The 27371-nt window shown below is 43.6% G+C and overlaps 1 protein-coding gene across 24 annotated transcripts in view; it reads right to left on the bottom strand.

The window, feature by feature from the left end:
• LOC139260048 (poly(rC)-binding protein 3) overlaps positions 1 to 27371 on the bottom strand; it is a 305580-nt gene that overhangs the window by 118794 nt on the left and 159415 nt on the right. For 22 of the 24 annotated variants that reach the window (XM_070876158.1, XM_070876162.1, XM_070876141.1 and 19 more), the window contains 2 exons: positions 19835 to 19916; positions 14797 to 14882 (listed from right to left, as the gene is read on the bottom strand). The gene's annotated coding sequence lies outside the window, so the exon portion shown is untranslated. Of the gene's footprint in view, positions 1 to 14796; positions 14883 to 15983; positions 16091 to 19834; positions 19917 to 27371 lie in introns of all 24 variants that reach the window. The other 2 variants (XM_070876140.1, XM_070876144.1) reach the window with 2 other exon arrangements.

The following is a 27371-nucleotide window of genomic DNA, read 5'->3' as shown; positions in this document are numbered from 1 at the left end:
ATTTTTTTCTTACTTTTCCTTTGTCTCTTTTTTTCCTCTCTCTTAACCCAATATTTCTTTCCCTCTCTTTTTCTGTACCTGATTTGACTCTAATTCACCCCATTTCCTTCTCCGTCGTTCATCTGTTTCTTACTTAATCATTAAATCTCATTGGGTAAGGAGATAAGACTATTGATCCCATCATTCACCATATGGGCCTAGATGCCCCGTTATCAGCTTGCACTTTCAGGACAATTTTCTTTGAGCTAAATGTGTGAAGATCAACCATACCTTATTGAATGGCAGAGTAGGCTTGAAGGGCCAAATGGCCTACTTCTGGCTTCTATTTATGTACTTATGAAAAAGTCAAACTAACAGGACATGCTGTGAGATAATAATTCTGGGCCAATATAAAGTACTCCTCTGAGGTTGGCATTAAGGCATTTTAGTGGAACAGTGCAGAAAGACCTTAATTCTGCAGAATTGGTCTGCGTGTGCATTTTGCATCATGTACCACAGGTGGAACTGTGTTTCATTCCCCAGCACCGGAAAAACCTAAAATTGTATATTATTTCTTCTAAAAATCCACATTTGTCCCATTACGGGTCGATAAACCTGTCCTTCGAAAATAATCTACGATGACCAAATGTCAATTCTATATGTGCTCAATTCCATTTTCCATTTCCTGTATTTGCAGTGCCTGTGTGCACAATGTCTCATTACACAATCACAGCAGCATTTTCTGTATTTATTTGCAGTCTTTCGATTACAATACATAATCTGTTGCTAAGGCTGACGCAAAAGCTTTCATTTTGATAGCTGGTAATCTTATAAGGGTTTCTGGAACTTTAGGGTGACTACTGGATATGTAAACTCCAGGGAAGGGATGGGTGGGGAAGAGAAGATGGGGAGTAAGGAGGACAAAGATTAATATATTTAAGAATAGATTCAATTTCTGCAATGTACTGAAAGGGGAAGGGAGGTAAAAATGCACTGTGTTCCTACAAGTAGATTGTTACACAGCTACCTTCATTCAGGACCAATTTTACCAGTTATAACATTGCAAATACCCAAAGCAGAAACCTAAAGACCACTGAAATGTACAACCCAAGCACTGGGCTAATGCACTGTAACTTTATCTTCTGGACCTATACACATAGGTAATGAAAGTTTCCATTTTATGACGCAAATGGAGTACATACTGTTGATATTCGACACTACTATTCTTGGGACGAAGTTTTTTTTTTAAATCACCAAAATCGAATACACCTGCAATTAGAAGCTTTTTTATGCCCTGTAATGCTTCCATTAATGGATGAAGTAAGCTTTAATATGGAACCTAGCTTGTGTGCAGTAGTACACTCCTATTCTCGCTAGGACTCATTGTACAACTCAAGTCCAGATATAAGGGTAGAGGTCATTTGAGGACTGGCATTGTGTGCCACCTCAAGGACTTGGCTTTAAATTAATCACAGAGACCAAAGTCAAAGTTACAGCTCCCCAAGAGAGTTCCAAAATGCTTTTACAGCCAAATAAGTACTTTTGAAGTGTAATCACTGTTGTAATGTGGGGAAATGTGGCAGCCAATTTGCAGCGAGGTCCCACAAACAGCAGTGAGATAAATGACCAGATAAAGGCCCGGATTTCGTGGTCAACAACAAAGGAATGGCACTTACCATTTACTGTGCTGACAGAGGTGCCCAGTTTCTGCGGGCATTTGAGTGGAGAATTGCTCTCATTGGGCATCTAATGCACTGTGGCACCCTCTATAGGGGATCTGTGGCATCCCAGCAGGACAGGAAACAGCGAGGTTCTTCAACCAATCAGATTGAAGAATCCTCACTGAGACACGCAGAGTTTAAACCAGGAAGTATAAATTAGATTTAAATCATATACAGAAAGCAAAATGAAGATTGGGAAAGAGAGTTGTAATAGAGAGAGAAAGAGATAAAAGAGACGGACAGAAAAAGTTTAAAAACAAATCTCAACACAAATTAAATTCTGAAGAAATGAGAGGCCACACCTGTAAAATTACATTTTCAAAGCCAAGAGAGGTTATTTGGCAGTAATTATCACGCCATTAAAAATTCACTTACACCTGAATGCACCAGTTCAAACTTTGTCGGTCGTGTTTATTGGTAACTGGTGGGCAAGTACCGCAACTTCACAGCACTGATTTCAGTGCCAAGTCTACCAGGGAGGACTATTACTGGCCTGCAGAGGAGCAGGGCATTTCTGACAGAATTTTCTAGATTTCTGTGTTTAAATGCGAATGTGCGAAAGGTGGAGATTGCTGTCCCATTTACTCTGCATCAACGCAAAATCCAGGCCAATCTGCTTTTTGTAATGTTGGTTGAAGGATAAATATTGGCCAGGACACCAGGGAGAACTCCCAGGCTCTTCTTGCATCCATCTGAAAGGGCCTCAGTTTCTCATCTCAAAGACAGTACCTCTGACAGTGCAGCATTCCTTCAATATTACACTGAGAATGACAGCCTAGTTTTTGTGCTCAAGTCTCTCGAGTGGGGCTTGAACATACGACCTCCTGACTCGGGTATGAATGAGACCACTGAGCCAGAGCTAAAACCTTGGAGGTTTCAAGATTGATATTCATCAAAGCAATGGATGATTTTCACCCCCTCCACCATCCCCGAAGAAAAATAAGTACTGTATGCACCTCTAATTATTTGCATCTTTGTTAATATGTACTACTTCGGACTAAACATATTAACTTTTACCGTGTGGGCCAACAATACAGATGATCATCCTGAAAACATTTGACAACTATACTGTAAATTCTGCTGTACACATTCTTTCACAAATCCGAGAATGTCTTCACAATTTAAGCTTTAAGAGCTCAATTAAATTATTAAAATACATTTACTATCTCTTCAAAATAATGGGTAAAAATTCCTTTACTGCGCTTCCTGGAGTGCATATCAGTACCACTAAGCCTGTAATCATCCATCCATTTGTGCACTAGGGTTGCAGAACTTCTTGGCATGTGCCAGGAGAACACAAGCAGAACTTCCACCTAATTCCCTTTCCCCATCGTTCTTAACAAAAAATAGCAGCAATGGTACAGGTACTTATTTGAGAACAAATCAAATTAATCAAAAATGATCAGGTGCGAGGAGTAGCCAATACTGAAACCCTACAGATAATCTAGGGCAAGACAAGAAAATACTACACCGATCATAATAGCTGTCCATCACTTAGTTCTAACTGCATCATAAATGTGGAGAAGAAATGAAACCTGGCAACCACATTTAATGAGGAAATAAAAGACTGCTCACTCTAGTACTATCCCTTTAATAAGTTGCAGTTAGCTTCAGCATGGTCACAGGTTCAGGGTCATCCCCCATCAATATGCCAAAATGTTAAATTTTTCTGTTCAACTTTTATCCACAAAAGCAGCTTCTAGCACCAAGATCATTAAATTTAGGTTTGTCAGTCATGCGTCTTTTGAAATTCTTTACTTAAAAAACAAATCTACATGGAAGCTGATTTGTTTAACAAATCATGTCTCAACTCCTATGAATTTGAAAAATGGTTTTAAATGGGAATCAGCCTGAGCTGATTTACACAAACATGTTCAGGCCTCAATAAAGCTCCATGGCTTTTATGTGAAGCCAATATTAGGGGCTGCTTAATGGAGAGCAACTATTATTCTATGTATTGACATGGACAAATTTAAGGAAGTGAATTTACTATAAGCTAGGAAATAAATTGTACTGTAGCTTACAAAATTAGGGAGGTTCTTCTACAAGAGGGATGGGAAAATAAATCAGCAGATTCAGGAGAACAGAGGTATACTAAGCTCTTGCTACCAGCAATCCATCTGTATGGAGACTTGCATGTTGCCCCTAGCAAGGGCACAGCATTCACCTTGAGGCCTGTCAGTACACTACATGGGCATAACCACCCCTCTGACTAATTATACCAGAAGGGCGTGAAGATGAACTACACTCAGTTCAGGGTCCCAGGGTGCGAAATGAACAAATGCTAAGGGTTGCAGCCCCTCGGGGTGTAGGACACATCCTGTTAATCAATACTATTAACTTTGTCAATTCACCTTCATCTTCCAAATGAGCAGAAGGGTCAAAAAACACAAACTGCAGCACAGTGCACTTAGGATAATGTGAAGTAAAGTTTATTACACAAAGCTCGCTCTTTTGAAAACTATAAATTAGAGCTCTAATTTAAAACTGGATTGCACGACATGATACACTCTGGAGGTTTGGCTTGTGCCTGCGGTTCCCAATCAGATGGATGCGAGAACATAGAAACATAGAAACATAGAAAATAGGTGCAGGAGTAGGCCATTCGGCCCTTCTAGCCTGCACCGCCATTCAATGAGTTCATGGCTGAACATTCAACTTCAGTACCCCATTCCTGCTTTCTCGCCATACCCCTTGATCCCCCTAGCAGTAACCAGGAATGTTAAGCCGTTAAAAAGAAACTGCAGCATTTTAACTCCAAAATAATGAATGATGCCTTGTAACATTCAACACCATCAGTTGTCAAAATTGCAGAAGTGTTAGGAATAAGACTTTTGATCATTAAGAGTAGCACTGATTGCAAACCCTTTAAAGAATGGAGTTGTGCTTATTTTGCCAAGTGACACATTCTCATGTTGAAGATAAGTGTTCATCATTTCCATGCAACACTTGGCAGGAGAGGCACACGACTTTCATAAATGACCTTTTAAATTGTGTGAGATACCATTAGAACGGAATCCCAAATGCTTAGATGAAGTCAGCTGGTACAAATTTTGGTCTACTATCAATACCTTTTGAATTTAATGACATCAGTCACTGCCTTAAATAGGCTGAGCATGTTACTTCTATAGGAGTTGATTCATACTGCTCCATATTTATGACATTACCAGGGATGTACAAAGTGCACCCTCTTCAGATCTAAACCACACAGTTTTCTTTCATACATGTAATTCCTCAATGTTTTTCAAAACACACCACATTAACTTGAAGCAAGGTTTGATACAAATCATTAACTGGCTTTACTTCAGTCAGTGAACATAGAGAGCCAAGTTATAATCAAATTCAATTAGTTCAATCGGCATAATTTACCTTCATGTAATGATGCAAAATAAACACACCTTACTTCACCACATCAGTGGGTTGTATTACTTCACAAATGAAGTGTGTGTTAACTGTTTTTCAAGCATTTCTGACTTTGAGCCTGCCCAGTGCTTTTGCAGATTTGTTTAAAAGCTTGAATGCCCTCACAGCCTTCCTGTTTCTAAAAGCCTCCCTTCTTTCTCTATATCCCCTGTTTTAAGAGCAAAGACTTTCCAATGCAATGGGTGTTCTTCGATTACCTTGACAAGCTACCAAATTTGATCTCTGCAGAGAACAACCACCAGTTAGCATATTAACTAACATTTGGTTAGGTATCTTGTTTAAAAGGTACCTTGTTTGGAGGCTCCATGAATATCCTCATCCTCAGTGACGACAGAGCCCAGCAAATGAGTGCAAAAGAAAAGGCTGAAGCGTTTTCAACCATTTTCAGTCATAAGTGCCGAGTGGATTATCCATATGGGCCTCCTCCCGAGGTCCCCATCATCACAGAAGCCAACCTTCAGCCAATTCGATTCACTCCACATATCAAGAAACTACTGAGCATACTGGATACAGCAAAGGCTATGGGTCATGACATCATCCCTGTGGTCATGCTGAAAATTTGTGCTCCAGAACTTGCCACACCTCTAGCCAAGCTGTTCGAGTACAGCTACAACACTGGCATCTACCTGACAATGTGGAAAACTGCTGAGGTAAGTCCTATCCACAAAAACAACAAATAAAATCTAGCCAATTACCGCCCCATCAGTCTACTCTCAATCATCAGCAAAGTGATGGAAGGTGTCGGCGACAGTGCTATCAAGCGGCACTTACTCAATTTCTTAAACGATAAGGGGATAAGGGGTTATGGGGAGTGGGCGGGAAAGTGGAGCTGATTCCATGATCAGATCAGCCATAATCTTATTGAATGGTGGAGCAGGCGCGAGGGAGATGGTTGTCGTTGTTGGAGGACAATCATCTCAGCCCCAAGATATCGCTGTAGGAGTTCCTCAGGGCAGTGTCCTAGGCCCAACCATCTTCAGCTGCTTCATCAATGACTATCCCATCAACATGAGGCGGAGCAGCAAGTGGCGATAGGCCTACTAAAGGCAGGCCCAGCAGCAAGCTACTGCAGGGAGAATGGGCAAAAAAGTAAAAAGAAATCGAAAGGTGACATCATAGCCAAGGAGGTAAGTGATTGGAGAGTAGTTTTTCCTTATCTTTATCTTTTTCTTATCAGTAAGTAACCTTTGGCATAGAAACATAGAAAATAGGTGCAGGAGGCGGCCATTCGGCCCTTCGAGCCTGCACCACCATTCAACAAGATCATGGCTGATCATTCACCTCAGTACCCCTTTCCTGCTTTCTCTCCATACCCCTTGATCCCCTTAGCCGTAAGGGCCATATCGAACTCCCTCTTGGATATATCCAATTAACTGGCTTCAACAACTTTCTGCGGCAGGGAATTCCACAGGTTAACAACTGTGAGTGAAGAAGTTTCTCCTCATCTCAGTCCTAAATGGCTTACCCCTTATCCTGAGACTGTGTCTCCTGGTTCTGGACTTCCCCAACATCGGGAACATTCATCCTGCATCTAACCTGTCCAGTCCAGTCAGAATCTTATATGTTTCTATGAGATCCCCTCTCATCCTTCTAAACTCCAGTGAATACAGGCCCAGTCAATCCAGTTTCTCCTCATATGTCAGTCCTGCCATCCCAGCAATCAGCCTGATGAACCTTCGCTGCACTCCCTCAATAGCAAGAACGTCTTTCCTCAGATTAGGAGACCAAAACTGAACACAATATTCCAGGTGAGGCCTCACTAAGGCCCTGTACAACTGCAGTAAGACCTCCCTGCTCCTATACTCAAATCCCTTAGCTATGAAGGCCAACATACCATTTGCCTTCTTCACCGCCTGCTGTGCCTGCATGCCAACTTTCAATGACTGGTGAACCATGACACACAGATCTCGTTGCACCTCCCCTTTTCCTAATCTGCCGCCATTCAGATAATATTCTGCCTTTGTGTTTTTGCCACCAAAGTGGATAACCTCACATTTATCCGCATTATACTGCATCTGCCATGCATTTGCCAACTCACTTAACCTGTCCAAGTCACCCTGCAGCCTCTTAGCGTCCTCCTCACAACTCACACCACCACCCAGCTTCTTGTCATCTGCAAACTTGGAGATATTACACTCAATTCCTTCATCTAAATCATTAATGTATATTGTAAATAGCTGGGGTCCCAGCACTGAGCCCTGCAGCACCCAACTAGTCACTGTCTGCCATTCTGAAAAGGACCCGTTTATCCTGACTCTCTGCTTCCTGTCTGCCAACCAGTTCTCTATCCATGTTAGTACATTACCCCAAATACCATGTGCTTTAATTTTGCACACCAATCTCTTGTGTGGGACTTTGTCAAAAGCCTTTTGAAAGTTCAAATACACCTCATCCACTGGTTCTCCCTTGTCCACTCTTCCAGTTACATCCTCAAAAAATTCTAGAAGATTTGTCAAACATGATTTCCCTTTCATAAATCCATGCTGACTTGGACTGATCCTGTCACTGCTTTCCAAATGCGCTGCAATTTCATCTTTAATAATTGATTCCAACATTTTCCCCACTACTGATGTCAGGCTAACCGGTCAATAATTACCCATTTTCTCTCTTCCTCCTTTCTTAAAAAGTAGTGTTACATTAGCTACCCTCCAAATTAAATTAAGGGTTAAGTCATGGCAGGAGAGCCCAGTCCCGTGTCATGCTCCTCCTGTGCTGTGTGGGGAAATCAGGGACAGTGTCCCTAACGATTATGTATGCAGGAAGTGTATCCAGCTGCAGCTCCTGACAGACTGCATTCCGGCACTGGAACTGCGCATGGATTCACTCTGGAGCATCCGCGATGCTGAGGATAGCACGTTTAGTGAATTGGTCACATCGCAGGCAAAGGTTACAAAGGCAGATAGGGAATGGATGACTATCAAGCAGAACAGGAATAGGAAGGCAGTGCAGGAGTCCCATGCAGCCATCTCCCTCCAAAACAGATACATCGTTTTGGGTATTGTTGGGGGAGATGGCTCATCAGGGGAAGGCAGCAGCAGCCAAGTTCATGGCACCGTGGGTGGCTCTGCTGCATAGGAGTGCAGGAAAAATTGGAGAGCTATAGTGGTAGGGGATTCTATTGTAAGGGGAATAGAAAGGCGTTTCTGCGGTCGCAACCGAGACTCCAGGATGGTATGTTGCCTCCCTGGTGCAAGGGTCAAGGATGTCTTGAGCGGCTGCAGGGCATTCTGGAGGGGGAGGGTGAGCAGCCAGTTGTCGTGGTGCATATAGGTACCGATATAGGTAAAAAACGGGATGAGGTCCTACAAGCTGAGTTTAGGGAGCTAGCAGTTAAATTAAAAAGTAGGACCTCAAAGGTAGTAATCTCAGGATTGCTGCCAGTGCCACATGCTAATCAGAGTAGAAATAGCAGGATATCCAAGATGAATACGTGGCTTGAGGAATGGTGCAGGAGGTAGGGATTCAAATTCCTGGGACATTGGAACCGGTTATGGGGGAGGTGGGACCAGTACAAACCAGATGGTCTGCAGCTGGGCAAGACCTGGACCAATGTCCTAGGGGGAGTGTTTGCTAGTGCTGTTGGGGAGGGGTTAAACTAATATGGCAGTGGGATGGGAGCCGATGCAGGGAGATAGAGGGAAGTAAAATGGGGGCAGAAGCAAATGACAGAAAGAAGAAAAGTAAAAGTGGAGGGCAGAGAAACCCAAGAGAAAAATCAAAAAGGGCCACATTATAGCAAAATTCTAAATGGCCAATGAGTGTTAAAAAGACAAGCCTGAAGGCTCTGTGCCTCAATGCGAGGAATATTCGTAATAAGGTGAACGAATTAACTGCACAGCAGCTATGAATGAATATGATATAATTGGGATTACGGCGACACAGCTCCAGGGTGACCAAGGCTGGAAACTCAACATCCAGGGGTATTCAACATTCAGGGATATTCAACATTCAGGAAGGATAGACAGAAAGGAAAAGGAGGTGAGGTGGCATTGCTGGTTAAAGAGGAAGTTAACGCAATAGTAAGGAAGGACATTAGCTTGGATGATGTGGAATCTGTATGGGTAGGGCTGCGGAATACCAAAGGGCAGACAACGCTAGTAGGAATTATGTACAGACCACCATACAGTAGTAGTGAGGTTGGGGACAGCATCAAACAAGAAATTAGGGATGCGTGCAATAAAGGTACAGCAGTTATCATGGGCGACTTTAATCTACATATAGATTGGGCTAACCAAACTGGTAGCAATACGTTGGAGGAGGATTGCCTGGAGTGTATTAGGGATGGTTTTCTACACCAATATGTCGAGGAACCAACTCGAGGGCTCGCCATCCTAGACTGGGTGATGCGTAATGAGAAAGGACTAATTAGCAACCTTGTTGTGTGAGTCCCCTTGGGGAAGAGTGACCATAATATGGTAGAATTCTTTATTAAGGTGGAGAGTGACACAGTTAATTTAGAGACTAGGGTCCTGAACTTAAGGAAAGGTAACTTCGATGGTATGAAACGTGGATTGGCTAGGATAAACTGGAGAATGATACTTAAAGGGTTGACAGTGGATAGGCAATGGCAGACATTTAAAGATCACATGGATGAACTTCAACAATTGTACATCCCTGTCTGGAGTAAAAATAACATGGAGAAGGTGGCTCAACCGTGGCTTAGAATGAAAATTAGGGATAGTGTTAAATTCAAGGAAGAAGCATATAAATTGGCCAAAAAATGCAGCAAACCTGAGGACTGGGATTAATTTAGAATTCAGCAGAGGAGGGCAAAGGGGTTAATTAGGAGGGGGAAAATAGAGTATGAGAGGAAGCTTGCTGGGAACATAAAAACTGACTGCAAAAGCTTCTATAGATATGTGAAGAGAAAAAGATTAGTGAAGACAAACGTAGGTCCCTTGCAGTCAGAATCAGGTGAATTTATAGTGGGGAACAAAGAAATGGCAGACCAATTGAACAAATACTTTGGTTCTGTCTTCATGAAAGAAAACACAAATAACCTTCCGCAAATACTAGGGACCGAGGGTCTAGCGAGAAGGAGGAACTGAAGGAAATCCTTATTAGTCAGGAAATTGTGTTAGGGAAATTGATGGGATTGAAGGCCGATAAATCCCCAGGGCCTGATAGTCCCCTAGTACTTAAGCATCCCAGAGTACTTAAGGAAGTGGCCCTAGAAATAGTGGATGCATTAGTGATCATTTTCCAACAGTCTATCGACTCTGGATCAGTTCCTATGGACTGGAGGGTAGTTAATGTAACACCACTGTTTAAAAAAGGAGGGAGAGAGAAAACGGGGAATTATAGACCGGTTAGCCTGACATCGGTAGTGAGGAAAATGTTGGAATCAATTATTAAAAATGTAATAGCAGCACATTTGGAAAGCAGTGACAGGATCAGTCCAAGTCAGCATGGATTTATGAAAGGGAAATCATGCTAAACAAATTTTCTAGAACTAGTAGAGTGGACAAGGGAGAACCAGTGGATGTGGTGTATTTGGTCTTCCAAAAGGCTTTTGACAAGGTCCCACAAAAGAGATTAGTGTGCAAAATTAAAGCACATAATATTGGGGGTAATGTATTGATGTGGATAGAGAACTGGTTGGCAGACAGGAAGCAGAGAGTCGGGATAAATGAGTCCTTTTCAGAATGGCAGGCAGTGACTACTGGGGTGCCGCAGGGTTCAGTGCTGGGGCCCCAGCTATTTACAATATACATCAATGATTTAGATGAAGGAATTGAGTGTAATATCTCCAAGTTTGCAGATGACACTAAACTGGGTGGCGGTGTGAGCTGTGACGTGGATGCTGAGAGGCTGCAGGATGACTTGGACAGGTTAGGCGAGTGGGCAAATGCATGGCAGATGCAGTATAATGTGGATAAATGTGAGGTTATCCACTTTGGTGGCAAAAACATGAAGGCAGAATATTATCTGAATGGCGGCAGATTAGAAAAAGGGGAAGTGCAACGAGACCTGGGTGTCATGGTACATCAGTCATTGAAAGTTGGCATACAGGTACAGCAGGCGGTGAAGGCGGAAAATGGTATGTTGGCCTTCATAGCTAGGGGATTTGAGTAGAGGAGCTGAGAGGTCTTACTGCAGTTGTACAGGGCCTTAGTAAGGCCTCACCTGGAATATTGTGTTCAGTTTTGGTCCTCTCATCTGAGGAAGGACATTCTTGCTATTGAGGGAGTGCAGCAAAGGATCATCAGACTGACTCCTGGGATGGCAGGACTAACTTATGAGGAGAGACTGGATTGTCTGGGCCTGTACTCACTGGAGTTTAGAAGAATGAGGGGACCTCATAGAAACACATAACAGTCTGATGGGATTGGAGAGGTTAGAGGTAGGAAGAATGTTTCCGATACTGGGGAAGTCCAGAACCAGGGGTCACAGTCGAAGGGTAAGGGGTAAGCCATTTAGGACCGAGATGAGGAGAAACTTCTTCACTTAGATTTGTTAACCTGTGGAATTCTCTACCGCAGAAAGTTGTTGAGGCCAGTTCGTTAGATATAGTCAAGAGGGAGTTAGATATGGCCCTTAAGGCTAAGGGGTATGGAGAGAAAGCAGACAAGGGGTACCGAGGTGAATGATCAGCCATGATCTTATTGAATGGTGGTGCAGGCTCGAAGGGCCGAATGGCCTACCCCTGCACCAATTTCCTATGTTTCTATATGTCGATGACAACATAACATAAGAAATTGAAGCAGGAGTAGGCCATTTGGCCCCTCGAGCCTGCTCCGCCATTCAATAAGATCATGGCTGATTTGATCATGGACTCAGCTCCACTTCCCTGCCCACTCCCTATAACCCGTTACTCCCTTATCACTCAAACATTTGTCTATTCCGCCTTAAATATATTCAGTGACAGCCTCCACAGCTCCCTGAGGCAGAGAATTACATAGATTTACAACCTTAAGAAATTTATCCTTCTCAGTTTTAAATGGGCAGCCCCTTATTCTGAGACTATGTCCCCTAGTTTTAGTTCCCCCCATGAATGGAAATATCCTTTCTGCATCCACCTTGTCGAGCCCCCTCATTATCTTGTATGTTTAATAAGATCACCTCTCATTCTTCTGAACTCCAATCAACCTATCTTCATAAGTCAACAGCCCTCATCTCCGGAATCAACCTAGTAAACCTTCTCTGATCATCCTCCAATGCAAGTATATCCTTCCTTAAATACGGAGACCAAAACTGTGTGCAGTGCTCCAGATGTGGCCTTACCAATACCCTGTACAATTGTAGCAGGACTTCTCTGTTTTATACTCTATCCCCCGTGCAGTAAAGGCCAATATTCCATTTGCCTTCCTCATTACTTGCTGTACCTGCATACTAACTTTTTGTGTTTCATGCACTAGGACCCCCTGGTCTCTCTGTACTGCAGCACTTTGCAATTTTTCTCGATTTAAATTATAATTTGCTTTTCTATTATTTCTGTTAAAGTGGATAACCTCACATTTTCCCACATTATACTCCATCTGCCAAATGTTTGCCCACTCACTTAGCCTGTCTATATGCCTTTGCAGATTTTTTGTGTCCTCCTCACAATTTGCTTTCCCACCCATCTTTGTATCATCAGCAAACTTGGCTACATTACACTCAGTCGCTTCATCCAAGTCATTAATATAGATTGTAAATAATTGAGGACCCAGCACCAATTCCTGCTGCACCCCACTAGTCACTGTTTGCCAACCGGAAAATGACCCATTTATCCCGACTCTCTGTTTTCTGTTAGTTAGCCAATCCTCTATCCATGCCAATATATTACCCCAACCCCGTGAACTTTTATCTTGTGCGATAACCTCTTATGTGGCACCTTATCAAATGCCTTCTGGAAATCCAAATACACCACATCCACTGGTTCCTCTTTATCCATCCTGCTCATTACATCCTCAAAGAACTCCAGCAAATTTGTCAAACATGATTTCCCTTTCATAAATTCATGCTGACTCTGCTTGATTGAATCATGCTTTTCCAAATGTCCCGCTGCTGCTTCATTAATAATGGACTCCAGCAGTTTCCCAACCACAGATATTAGGCTAACTGGTCGATAGTTTCCTGCTTTTTGTCTCCCACCTTTTTTTAAAAAATAGGGGCGTTATAGTTGTAGTTTTCCAATCTGCAGGGAATTTTGGTATACCCGGAGGTCATAAGTGGGGATGCTCGCTGATGATTGCACAGTGTACAGTTCCATTCACAACACCCCAGATAATGAAGCAGTCCATGCCCGCATGCAGCAAGAACTGGATGACATTCAAGCTTGGGCTGATAAGTGGCATGTAACATTCGCGCCGCACAAGTGCCGGGCAATCACTATCTCCAACAAGCGAGAGTCTAACCACCGACATTCAACGGCAATACCATCACCGAATCTCCCACAATGAGCATCCTGGGGGTCACTTTTGACCAGAAGCTTAACTGAACCAGCCACATAAATAATGTGGCTAACAAGAGCAGGTTAGAGACTGGGTATTCTGCGGCGAGTGTCTCACCTCCCAACTCCACCCTCTACAAGGCACAAGTCAGCAGTGTGATGGAATACTCTCCACTTGCCTGGATGAGTGCAGCTCCAACAACACAAGAAACTTGACACCATCCAGGACAAAGCAGCCCGCTCGATTGGCACCCCATTCACCACCTTCAACATTCATTCCCTCCACCACCAACACACCGTGGCTGCAGCTGTGCACCATCTAGACGATGCACTGCAGCAACTCACCAAGGCTTCTTTGGCAGCACCTCCCAAACCTGCGACATCTACCACCTAGAAGGACAAGGACAGCAGGTGCATGGGAACACCATCACCAGCAAGTTCTCCTCCAAGTTACACACCATCCTGACTTGGAACTATAATCACCATTTCTTCATTGTCACTGGGTCAAAATTCTGGAACTGCCTCCGTAACAGCCCCGTTGGAGTAACTTCACCACATCGACTGCAGCAGTTCATGGCAGCGGCTCACCACCATCTTCTCACAGGCCATTACGGATGGGCAGTAAATGCTGGCCTTGCCAGCGACACCCACATCCCAGGAACAAATAAAAACTTTTAAAAACCCAACGATGAAAGTAATTTAAGAAAATGGTTCAAAAAAATTTAATAAGTAGAGCAGGAGAGACTTTCCCCAAAATCAACCAAGCAGCAGAATTCAGCACATTTTGCAAATTTTATCTCAAACACCTCCAAATATTCAGCTAGGACCATTTTTTGGTGTCAATTCACTATTATCTACTTGCTGATGAACCTCATGGCTCAAACTAATCGATTATCAGCTCAAGTCTCTCGGGTGGGGATTGAACCCACAACCTTCAGACTCAAAGGCAAGAGAGTGACCACTGAGCCAAGGTTGACACCTTATAAATACAATACAGTACTTCGAGAAGCAAGTCAATCATATTCTAGAATTCAAGGTGGGGATTCTAGTATCCCACGTGTGTTTCGAACAAACTACTTCTCTCAAGGCAATTTTTTAAAAAACAGCCACTGTACAGTACCCTTGTTAGCAGCATAAATGACATGGTTTACACACGACATGTTGACACTTTTAAAGGAAAACCCAGGCTCCAAATAGCCAGTCTTAATAAAGCAAACATTAACAACTTATTCATACACTTTGCTCTTTAATTATTTCATCTACAGAGTAAATACATTTCAAGCGATTATTTTCACTTACCTTGCAGCAGCTATTAACAGATTTGGAGTGAAATGAAATAGCAGTTTTCTGTCACCAGATAATGTGACAGCGTTTCCTATTGTTGCCTGAAACAGAGGGGATACCAGAAATGTTAACGTGGAACTTTGTCAAATTGGGAAATTGAACAAAGTTTAGCTAATGAATAAACCAGGAAATTGCTTACGACAGCCATGAGAATTTCAAAGTTGAGGGGTTAGGAGGGCGTGGGGAAGAGAAAAAGATTTAGTTGGCATATCCCGGGTGTATTACTGGCAGAAATAAGCCGCAGTCTCTGCTGCAGTTTTGTTGTGAACCCAGAGGCAATTTCTGGATCAGGTGCTTTGATGCCCAAATTGAAGTATAGCACCAGGCAAAATGCAAGAACATGTGGCCCGCTCAATTCTAAACTAGATTCAATTTTAACAAATCATGTACCCCATTCCCCAATTGCTATGAACATACAAGGTTGGAGTTCTGCCCCAATAAGGGCAAGAGGATCACAGAGCTCTTGTAGGATTTGGTACAGTTCCTTTCATCTAATATGAAAAGATAATGCACTAAACCACTGGGCATTGCATACTAGTCCAGATTTAACTTGCGTTCAAGATAAGATGAAACCATCAAAATTCATGACTGCATAATTAAAAGGGAATATCTGCATGTGACATTTAAAATAGAATCAAACTGCAATGAACACAAAAACTTAGCTTCTCTGCAATAGTCAAAAGGATGCCCCAACCATGCTGGAAATGCATCCTCGTATTGCTATCTTACATGATTTCCTTTCTAAGAGAATTTGCATGGAGTTAGAATTTTGACATTATTTCTAATTTTGGTATATACGGGGAAAACCTGAAATGTGCAAGCTTGCGCGTGCTACCCTTGTATAACAGTTTCCCTTCAATTATCCATAACAATAGAACAAGTTACAAAGCTCAAACAATTGCGAGGCTGAGATGATGGAGTAACGATGCGGCAGTTCATCAACTGAACGTAAAACGAGAAGTCCCTGAACGTAACTGCTGCTCAGCAATTATTTATATTCCACTTTTGGGAAAATAACTCAATACACGACGTTAATTTCATATCATTTGCAGCTGTACCTTCAGCTGCCTCGACTCCAAGCTCTGGAATTCCCTCCCTAAACCTCACCCTCTCCTCCTTTTAAGAAACTCCTTGAAACCTACCTCTTTGACCAAGCTTTTTGGTCGCTTGTCCTCATATCTCCTTATGTGGCTCGGCATCAAACTTGCATCTGATCTACGCTCCTGCGAAGAGCCTTGGGATGGTTTTACTACGTTAAAGACACGATTTAAATACAGGTTGTTGCTATAGTTGGAATCTTCACCCATAAAATAAGACATAAATTATATAGCTCAGAATGATGTAACTCAAGTCGAAGAGGTAGGTTTTAAGGAGCATCTTAAAAGGAGAGGGAGAGGTTTAAGGAGGGAAATCCAGAACTTAGGGTCCAGGCCAACATCACTCTCAAATTCAACTTATAGTCAATGGTCTCGTGTTACAAGAAATGGAATTCCATATGCTATAATAATGATGGCAGAAACCCACTGTAACCCATAAATGATCCAGGAAGAATGTTAATTTAAGAGAGAAAGGAAATTCTAACCTGCACTGTGTTAAAGATCAGACTATTTAACTGCTGATTAGGTTTAAAGGAATATATTCAGGATAAGGTGCACATGGGCTTGATAGGCTGTGGGGCACTTTTTCCTTTTATGTTTTTCCAATCTGCACATGCAAGTTCAATCGTATCATCCCAGTACAGAGCCAAATCTCGGCGAGCCATGAGAATCTTAATGAGTTCTCTCATTTGCAGGAAGCTTGCTCAGAAAATATTACTTGTGATGTTTCAGATAATTAGTGTAAGGATTGACATTCATCATTACTGATGGAGGTTTACTCTCTGCTTTAAAAAAAAGAAAACCAGAACAAGAGTCAAAATCATGCACTATAATGTGTCAGTACTATGGCCATGTATCACAGATGGAAAAAAATACCCACTCAATGCAAAACTATTATTTTAGCTAAATTAGCAGTACAATGTTTCACTAGCTGATATTTTTTCACACCAACATCATCCTTGGATTACTAATTCAGACATAAAACTGCATAGCGCTAATTTATACCATGCAAAATTAATTATTTAATACTTCTGATATAAAAGGTGACCAGATGAAATCTACTGCATTTTTTGCACCTAGCATTGTATGTTATGCAGTTTGTTCTTACTACACAATGTCATAACCAGGGCTGTGACCTGAAACAATATTAGGAGTGTTTCCCTACTGTTGATGACGAGACTAATGGAAAATTTTGCCTTGTGCTGCATTGTACGACCGACTCATTATAATACTTCTTCTGTGGCCTTCTAGCTTAAAACCAATATTCAATAAAAATAAGCAGCTCAATATGTTAACAATGACCATCTTTCTCCCCAAAGCCGTTTATATCTGCTTTTGTGTGTAATGCCATCTGCTGTTGCCATTAGCAGAAAGTTGTGGGATGAATCATTCTAGTGCCTCTATTATTGGACAAGGGAAACAAAAGGCTCTATACATTTCAGAATGTGAAGCACATTAACAATCTCCAGGACTATTTCAGTGACAGCAGACAAAAAATATCCAGCAATAGCATGTGTAGAAAAATTAATTAATTTCGAAGACTGGGTTTAAGATATTCTATACCATTTCTAGAATTGACATTGGAAGGATATTTTCAGTGGGTAGAGGCAACATTTTTTTTAATTTTCCTCTGCAAATGGATGAGTTACTCATCTCGGGCTCAATTTTCCCCAGCGATTTGCGGCGTTTTTTTGGAGCAGGCTGCATTTTTTGGCCTAAGTTTAAAAAACAGTTTCCCCAAATCAATTTGCACCAGCTTAACTCAGTTAGTTGCGATTTTTTTTAGATAAGTTTTTTTTCAGCCAAAGGGGGTGTAACCTGCCACCCGCGCCAATTCTGTCCATTTAGGCAAGTATGGCCACAGCTGAGAGTTACTCCAGTTCTGCTTAAGCCAGCGCATGCGGAGTTAAAGAAATCGGCGCAGGAAAAGAAATCAGTGCAGGTAAGTGCAGCAGATGCCCGGGCAGCAGAAAAGGTAAGAGAAAGGGCAAGGCACTCTGGGTCTGGGGGGGGGGAGACGTGGGTGGAGTGGGACCGGCAAGCCCTTCGGCCAGGTTCGGCACCGCCATCGGGAGGGGGCGACTTTAATCATTGGAAGCAAGTTGCTGCAGTATATTTTAATGTGTTTTTAAGTTGATGCAATGTGTTTTAATGTGTTGCGAAGCTGGCTGTATATTTCACTTTCCAGCCTCAGCTCGCATTGTGTCCCTGGTTAACCCGATCTTTTTGGCACAGTCAAGATTCCACCCCCAAAACTAAAGGGCAGGTTCGGCTGTGCCAAAAATGAAGAAATCCAACGGGGAAACTTAGAACATTTTTTTTGGTGTACTTGGGGGCCCCCCCCCCAAAAAAAGGGCGGAACTCTTCACGTGCGCCAAAAAAAAGCTTTGGGGAAAATTGAGCCCCAAATCTTTAACACCATCAAAATATTTATAATCCAAGTCATACAATCGTAGAGAGTACTCGTCACCTTGTGCCTCTCTAAAACCGCCAACAGTCACTGCAAGGCAACAAAACAATAAACTATAGTTGAAGGATGCTAATCAGCAAGTATAACTCATCTTTCCACAGAATTTTACTGTCCCATATAGCATTAAACTATCTCTTGAATAATTGCATAGTTTTTGTTTCCATTATGCAAACTACTCTGTGTACAAGTGCTCAATTTGCTCTTTACTAGTATATATTTATGCTTCCTTATTCTATTCTATGTTAACATTTTGGTGCAGTATTGAGGGAATACTGCACTGTTGAAGGTGCTGTCTTTAGGGTGACACGTTAAACCAAGTTTATGCCCAATCCGGTGGGCATAAAAGATCCCATTGCACTATTTCAAAGAAGAGCAGCAGAGTTCTCCCTGGCGTCCTGGTCAATATTTATCCCTCAACTAACATCATAAAACAGATTGTTTGGTCATTATCAGATTGCTGTTTGTGGGGTTTTGCTATGCACATGTTTACTCCTGCATTTCCTATATTAGTACAGTGACTATACTTCAAAAAGTACTTCATTGGCTGTAAAGCACTTTGGGATGTCCTGAGGTCATGAAAGGCCCTATACAAGTCTTTCTTTCAGTCTCTTATCTATTCTATATTGTATCTTGTATAAGTCTATAAAGTATCCCTTCATTAGCCTCCTTTTAAGGTTGTCATCTGAAGATTTTATAACCTTTGCTCATAAATCAGTCAGACATTAGGGATCAACCTTGTGTTGCCTCTTTCATTCCTTCCAGAGTTTGGGTACCTCCTTGTTCTTTGATGACCAGAAGTGAACTTAGTGCGTATAGTGCAAGTTGACCAGAGTCCTTTTCTGTAATACGATTATTTAAGTTTCATCACAGTAAAAGCTCAAGGTCTGTACTGGAATCCTCTATGCAAATTATTATACATTCCAACTTTGGTATTGGGTCTGTGAAATTGATAACCTATCAAAGAGCAATGGTGGTGTTGGACTTCTTTCTCACTCTAGTTATGATTCTAGAGGTAGTTAGAAGCATATGTATGTATACCCAAGATACAAAGTGTTAATTTCATTGCTGTAATCTTCATCTATAAGGCAAGATACAAATTATATAAATCAGAATGATCTAATTCAAGTCTTATTCCTCCACCACCACCACTCTCACCAATACAATTTAAAGTAAATGGCATCATGCTACAGGAAATAGAATCCCATGCTTTGAACATCCATTTGTTTGATTAAACATGCATTTTGCCTTATGAATGATGAATTATAAAATGGCCTACATGTAGAATATTTCAGTAATTAACTGCAGGTAATTTCTTAATTAAATCAAGATTAATACAGTCAATCTTGCATCATCACATATAAAGGACATGGAATGCACGAAATATCACTACGGTTCGATATGAAATTTAAACAGCATATTATGGTACCTTAGATTCACTCTCAGGTATGCATTATCCTTTTAAAATTTCTTGTGATGTATTGATCTCCAAGTTTCTTCAGTTGCTTGTTCTGAAAATAATGTAGAGTAATGGAATTAACTATTCAAGAATTTCAGATGTGAGCAAGTGCATGATACTATATTGTGGCATTTGATAGTTAATGTTAACATCTAGAATAAAATCCATCTATACATTGTGCTATCAATCCCAAGCTTTATTTCTTATATAACATGTAATATGGTATAACTACCTGTTATAGCCAAGCTTTTTACAAGCAACTGATCAGAATTGACAAATTGTTTCAACCATTTGTTTTAATTTCAAAAAGCACAAGCAAACCTCTTCTATTTTTCTCCTTCACAGATCTGTCATCTCAAGAAATAATACACCTTTCTATGACAAAGAATATTCAAGCACTTTCTCAATGTTAATACTAAATTGAAGAACTTATTTAAAAAGGGATTTGCTGATTATCAAACGAATCATTGGATTAAAGATTACAAGCATAAATTTAGGCAGCAAAATGTTATTCAAGACAAGCAATATTCCTGGAGTAAGTTCAGTTTTGGTTTCTATGAAATTTTACACGTGATCCTTTTTTCCCAGATTCTGCCACAGAAGCATTGGACCATCACCAGCAACGATCCATAAAGGTAACTTATGCATCGCGCCGTCAAGGGACACCTGGACATCCACACTGCCAACGACTGGGATGGTGTTGTTTGTGTAGGTGAGCAGCTTCACTTGGATCGGGATCATTTTAGGTCGTTCGATTGGATTGTCCCAGAGTTTCTCAAAGGCCGCCTGATTCATCAGCGATTGGCTCGCCCCTGTGTCCACCTCCATTGTGACTGGAACATCGTTGATTTCGACTTCCATTTTCAACGGAGAGCTCTCGGTGATGCAGGTAAACACTCCCTATACCTCATCGTGGGGCTGAGCTGCCTCATGGACTCTCTTTTCATCGTCGCTGGAGTCCCGATGATTGGCCAACTCTTCATCGACTCGCAATTTCTCTTGCACATTCGCTGGAGATGGCCCTTCGTGTTACAGCCTTTGCAAGTATAGTCTTTGCAGCGGCACTGGTGGGCCCTGTGATTTCCTCCACAGCGCCAGCATGGGGTTGGCCGGTTGGCCCCATGTGACGGACTCCGGGTTCTGTTCTCTCTACCCTGAGAGAGACTGCTAGCAGCAGCCTTGCCTCTGAAGGGCGCCAGTCGGTTCACGTAACTTGCCGGGTTAGAGTCCTAGTGGGTGTCATCAGCTTGGAATCGCAGGCCGAAACCATGAATGCCTAGCTCACATTAATTGCCTTCTGCAGGGTGACTGTGGTGTCCGCAGAGAGCAGCCTGTGGAGTGGCCCTGGTGGCCAATTCCAATAACGAAAATGTCCCGCAGCGCTTCAGTGAGGTGGTCGCCAAAATCACACGGTGCAGCCAATTGTCTGAGGTCTGCAACATATTTTGCGATTTCTTGGCCTTTGGGCCGCCGGTGGGTGTAGAACTGGTGTCTGGCTGTGAGGATGCTCTCTTTAGGTTTGAGCCGATCCTGTATCAGCGTTACGAGCTCTGCATACATTTTGGTTGTTGTCTTCTCTGGGGCTAGCAGGTTCCTGACGAGGCCATAGATGGTGGGCCCACAACTGCTGAGCAGGATAGCTCTGCGCTTATCAGCCAGCGAGGTCGGTTTCTCCCCCGCCAGGTCGGTCGCAATGAAAAAGTGTTTGAGCCTTTCCGCAATGGCCTCCCAATCTTCCCCATCGGCGAATTGTTGAAACGTGCCAACGTTAGCCATTTTTCACGTGGAAATTCATAATATCTTTGCCAGTTATTGGGCCCAAGTTTCCACATGATTTGCGCCTGATTTTCAGGAGCAACTGGTGGAGAACGGACTATCTTAGAAATCGCAATTCTTCACATTTTTTTTTCTGCAGTTCTAGTCAGGTAGAACAGTTCTACTTTGGAACAGAATTTTTTCTTCAAAAGGGGGCGTGTCCGGCCACTGACGCCTGATTTCAAAGTTTCCACAGTGAAAACGTACTCCAAACTAAAGTAGAATGGAGCAAGTGAAGATTTTTGTAGAACTGAAAAAACCTGTTCTACACATTAAAAAATCAGGCGCAGGTTACAAATTAGGCGTCCAGAATGAGGTGGGGGGGTGGGGAAGGGAAGTCATTAAATTCTATAATAAATCCTTATTTATACTTATACAAATATTATACAAATAAATCCAACCTGAATAAACATTTATAAGCAAAGAAAAGATTAAATAAACCATCTTCCTACCTGTGTGAAAGTGCTTCAGGCAGGCCTTTCGGGACCGAAGGCTGAACGGGCCGGCCCGAGACTTTGGGCAGGGCCCGTCCCCAGCACCAGATTTACAGGTAGGTGGCGTTGGGTTGGGTCGGGTCGGGTCGGGGAGGGTCGGTTCGGTTCGGGTCCGGGGGGGGGGGGGGAGGGAGAGAGAGGGGGGGAGAGAGAGAGAGAGAGAGAGGGAGAGGGGGAGAGAGAGGGAGAGGGGGAAAGAGAGGGAGAGGGGGAGGTCAGGTCGGATCCAGTCCGGGAGCGGGAGTCGGGTCGGGTCCAGTGGGGGTCGGGTCGGGGGGCGGGAGCGTGGGTCGGGTTGGGTCCAGTCGGGGGGGCAGGGAGCGGGAACAGGAGCGCGGGTCGGGTCGAGTCGGGGAGCGGGAACAGGAGCACGGGTTGGGTCCAGTCGGGGGGGGCAGGGAGCGGGAGTCGGGTCGGATCCAGTCGGGGAGGCGGGGGGCGGGGAGCGGGAGTCGGGTCGGATCCAGTCGGGCAGCGGGAACAGGAGTGCGGGTCGGGTCCAGTCGGGGAGCGGGACCAGGAGCGCGGGTCGGGTCGGTTGGGGGAGCGCGGGTGTCGGGTCTGGTCCGGAGGCAGGGGGGGGCGGGGAGCGGGTGTCGGGTCTGGTCTGGTCCGGAGGCAGGGTGGGTGGGGGGGGGGAAGCAAGTGTCAGGTCTGGTCTGGTCCGGAGGCAGGGGGGGGGGGGGGGAGCAGCGAGTGTCGGGTCTGGTCCGGAGGCGGGGAGCGAGTGTCGGGTCTGGCCGGGGGGGGGGGGGGAGAAGCAGGAGCTGGCCGTGGGAGGAGCCTTATTCACGCAGTCCCAGTGAGGCCATTGGGCCAGGGCTCGGGGCTGCGTGCTTCGGGCTCCTCCCACACAGTTCGGCGCCTGGAGCTACTGCACTTGCGTGCCCACTGTAGCGCGCATGTGCAGAGGTCCCGGCACTGTTTTCAGCGCAGGGACCTGGCTCCGCCCCCCCACAGCTCGTGCTGGCTGCGCCGAGGGCCAGAGGACCTGCAAGTAGGTGGAGAATACCGAGGATTTTTTTCGGCGCACTTTGTGGCGTGAAAAACGGGCATCCAGGTCGGGACTGCGCCGTTCTAGGCGCGTGTGGAAACTTGGGCCCATTGTGTCTGTAAGCACTCTAGTAATGATTCCATGAGGCAAGGTATTGTACTTGAACTGTGGTGACCTTAGTTCATTTATTACAGCTCCTGAGTGAGGGTACAGTATGGTGAGCTCCCTTTTTTACCTGGTTACCTGTCATGTACCAGGTGACCCCTAGGTCTCCACCAGTTACACCTTCTGGTGGTACAAGCATAATGTATACAGTGTGAAGGTACATTCAGTAGTCTTATATGACTGTACATTGAGTGTACAGGGAGTATACGTACACAACAGACATGCAATCACCACTCATGCACAAATTTCAAGTGCACTGAATTGTGGAAAGCCAATTATTTATTTCATTGGAGAGAAAAAAGTGACACAGGTTAATGCCATTTCAAAAATATTTAGATGTTACACAATTACTGCTTTGCACTGATGAAATGATTATCAACTCAAAGCCTCTTAAGACTTCAGTGCTGTTCCCTTTCTAGCGAGATTCTAGCACACCTCATAATGCTCAATAATACAGAAAAAGCTTGTGATTACTCCCTCATATTTATTGCCACTCTCCCATCGCCAATTCATTTAATCAATAGATGACAACAATCATCTTCCCAAGCTCCAAAGACAACCTTGTATGCCCTTAGTTTTCCACCTTCCCATTTTGTTGAAATCTAGGCGCACTGCAGTTTCCTGCTCTAAAGTATCCTTTCCCAGGACCTCAAAACTGTGGTACACCATTCATTCTCTTTCCTTCTGCAGTACTACCTTCAGTTTAAAAAAAAACATCTTGCTACTATCTGTTCACTACCCCTCCATTAACATACTCATCTTTTACTCTTAAATTCGCAGTGGGTTTTCACAAAACAGAAAGTTGCAATATTACCCTGCTTTTACAGCAAAGGTTTCTTGCTTAATCCAAGAGAATTTGACACAGCTATTCTAAGATAAGCACGAGAGATGCAATGGGTGTAAAAGGGAAGGCCTTGCATCATTTACAACAGAATTGCTCCTCAGAAAGCAGGAGTAATCCAATAATTTGAAATATATACCTTGCTTTTACAGCAAAGATTTCTTGCTTGTTCCAAGAGAATTTGTGATGCCCACCCTCTTTTATTCCAGCTTTGCATTGTATAGGCTTCAACGTGGGCAATACAAATAGATTTAATAAAACTATTTTGACAGGCTATTTACCTGGACATCAACAATTCCTCTCCCCTCAGTGTATGCTTTAGCTTGAATTCAAAACTAAAAATATAAGGGGTGTGGTATGGAGGCTCATCCTAAAACCATGTAATCATTTAAAATAAGAAGCCTTCAAACAACAGTTGAATCGTAAGTAATTTACAATCCAGCTTGGGTTTCGCCCCGCCCCCCACCCTTGCAATGAGGAGAGGCTGTTATTGGGAACGATACTGACAAATTGAATAAATCAACTCAAGGTATTTAACCAAATATACTTTCCCAATTCAAACTGGCAACCATGCCAATTTAAGTAACTCAAACAAGCTTAGAACTTGTGTTGCGTGCATTGCTATGTGGAATATGTATATGTCACACTGTTTGCATGCCAGACATGAGACTCCCAAAGCAAGTGCTCTACTCGGAACTACTTCACGGCAAACGAGCCAAAGGTGGGCAGAAGAAACGTTAAAGACATAACAGTACCATTAAACATTATTTTTCAAATTTAGGTATGTATTTTTTTATATAATTAGGCCACTGTCCATCCCTATCCTCTCAAATCAGTAAAACCCATTCGTCAGAAGCTGCTAAGCAAAGTTTTACACAAAGACCTCGAGCTCTCTTCCCCTTCCATTCCATAGTGATGCATTTAGCAGCAGCACCATCACAGCTCCTGCTCATATTACTAACTACACAAGGTTCAATAGCAGCAAATACATTGCGGAAAACAAGCAATCGACGATGGATATACTAAGAATCAAAGAGCTATGATACCTCTGACACGGCTTCAAGTTGCCAAATACTTTCAGAATTATATTAGCTACTGCGAAGGGTTACACCAGGAAATATGAATTGATAGATAGTTGTAGTATCAGTTTCATGGTGGTATTCATTTCATATGAAAATGGCTTGCAAGGGGAACAAGCTACTCAATGATAAATTGGATAAACTGAATATCATTTGTACCCTTTTAAACTCTTACAGGCAAATTGAGCGTTCCAATGAATAGCAAAATGCAGAAAATCTACCAAAAATAATTCAAATAATTTTACCTCAGAAGTTCCGAAATAGATTTCACACTTAACCGTTTCAAAAATTGACCTGGTTCGCAAATTGGCTAAGTGGCAGGAGACAGAGTAGGAATCATGGGCAGATACTCTGTCTCCCGCCACTCAGCTAATTTCCGAACCACGTCAATTTTTGAAATTGGGCAATGGGCAAATTGGATAATGGGCAGGTACTTGAATTGGCAGGTTGTGATAAGTGGTGTCCCGCAAGGATGTGTTGGGGCCTCAACTATTCCCCGTAGTTATTAACGACTTAGATGATGGAATAGAAAACCATATATCCAAAGCTTGCCGATGACACAAAGATGGACAACATTATAGGCCCCACCCCACTGCTGGCCCAGAACGGAGAGGCACTCATTAAGAACACCGAGGCAGTCTTGGATCCTGGAAGGAGCACTTCGAAGATCTCCTTAAGCGAGAATCTGCCTTCGACACGAGTGTCCTCGACTCCATCCTGCAGCATGCTACCCGCCACCATCTCAGCAAAACCCGAGCCCTGCATGAGATAGAAAAGGCCATCCATCAGCTCAAGAACAACAAGGCATCAGGAGCTGAGGCACTAAAGTATAGCCGAGAAGCGCTATTGGCACAAATGCATGACCTCATCTCTCTTATCTGGAAGGAGGAGAGCATGCCGGGCGATCTGAGAGATGCCGTAATTGTGATCATCTTCAAAAGGGGACAAGTCCAACTGCAGCAACTACAGAGGAATCTCCCTGCTGTCGGACACTGGGAAAGTCATCGCAAGAATCCTCCTCAACCATCTTCTCCCTGTGGCTGAAGAGCTCCTCCCAGAGTCACAATGCAGATCCCGTCTACTAAGGGGTACAACGGACATGATCTTCACTGCGCGACAACTCCAAGAGAAATGCAGGGAACAGCGCTAACCCTTGTAAATGGCCTTCTTTGACCTCACCAAGGCCTTTGACACCGTCAACAGTGAGGGACTATGGAGCGTCCTCCTCCGTTTTGGCTACCCCCAAAAGTTTGTCACCATCCTCCATGACGACATGCAAGCCGTGATCCTGACTAACGGATGCACCACAGACCCAATCAACGTCCGGGCCGGGGTCAAGCTGCGTCATCGTGCCAACACTCTTCTCGATTTTCCTTGCTGCAACGCTGGAGTGGAACTAAACTATAGAACCTGTTCAACCTTCGTCACCTCCAAGCTAGATCCAAGGTCGACCCATCCTGTCATCGAACGACAGTGTCTGCGCTCAGAGGCCGAACTCCAAGCCATTGTCAACATATTCACCGAGGCGTACGAAAGCATGGACCTTACATTGAACATCCGTAAGACAAGGGTCCTCCACCAACCTGACCCCGCCACACAGCACTGACACCCTCGTCATCAAAATCCACGCCGCGGTCTTGGACAACGTGAACCATTTTCCATAACTCGGGAGCCGACTATCAGCAAGGGCAGACATTGATGATGAGGTCCAACACCGCCTCCAGTGCGCCAGCGTAGCCTTCGGTTGCCTGAGGAAGCGAGTGTTTGAAGACCAGGACCTCAAATCTGGCACCAAGCTTATGGTCTGCAGGGCAGTAGTGATACCCACCCTCCTTTATGCCTCAGAGACAAGAACCATATACAGTAGGCACCTCAAAGCGCTGGAGAAGTACCACCAATGCTGCCTCCACAAGATCCTGCAAATCCACTGGGAGGATAGACGCATCAACATCAGTGTCTTCACTCAGGCCAACATCCCCAGCATCGAAGCACTGATCACACTCAACCAGCTCCGTTGGGTAAGCCACATCGTCTGCATACCCGACACGAGACTTTCAAAGCAAGCGCTCTACTCGGAACTCCGATACGGAAAGTGAGCCCCAGGTGGGCAGAGGAAACG

This window comes from Pristiophorus japonicus, chromosome 3, assembly GCF_044704955.1.
Source record: "Pristiophorus japonicus isolate sPriJap1 chromosome 3, sPriJap1.hap1, whole genome shotgun sequence".
Classification (NCBI taxonomy): Eukaryota; Metazoa; Chordata; class Chondrichthyes; family Pristiophoridae; genus Pristiophorus; species Pristiophorus japonicus.
Note: the sequence above shows the minus strand (reverse complement) of the source record. Positions and strands in the feature narration are given on the sequence as shown.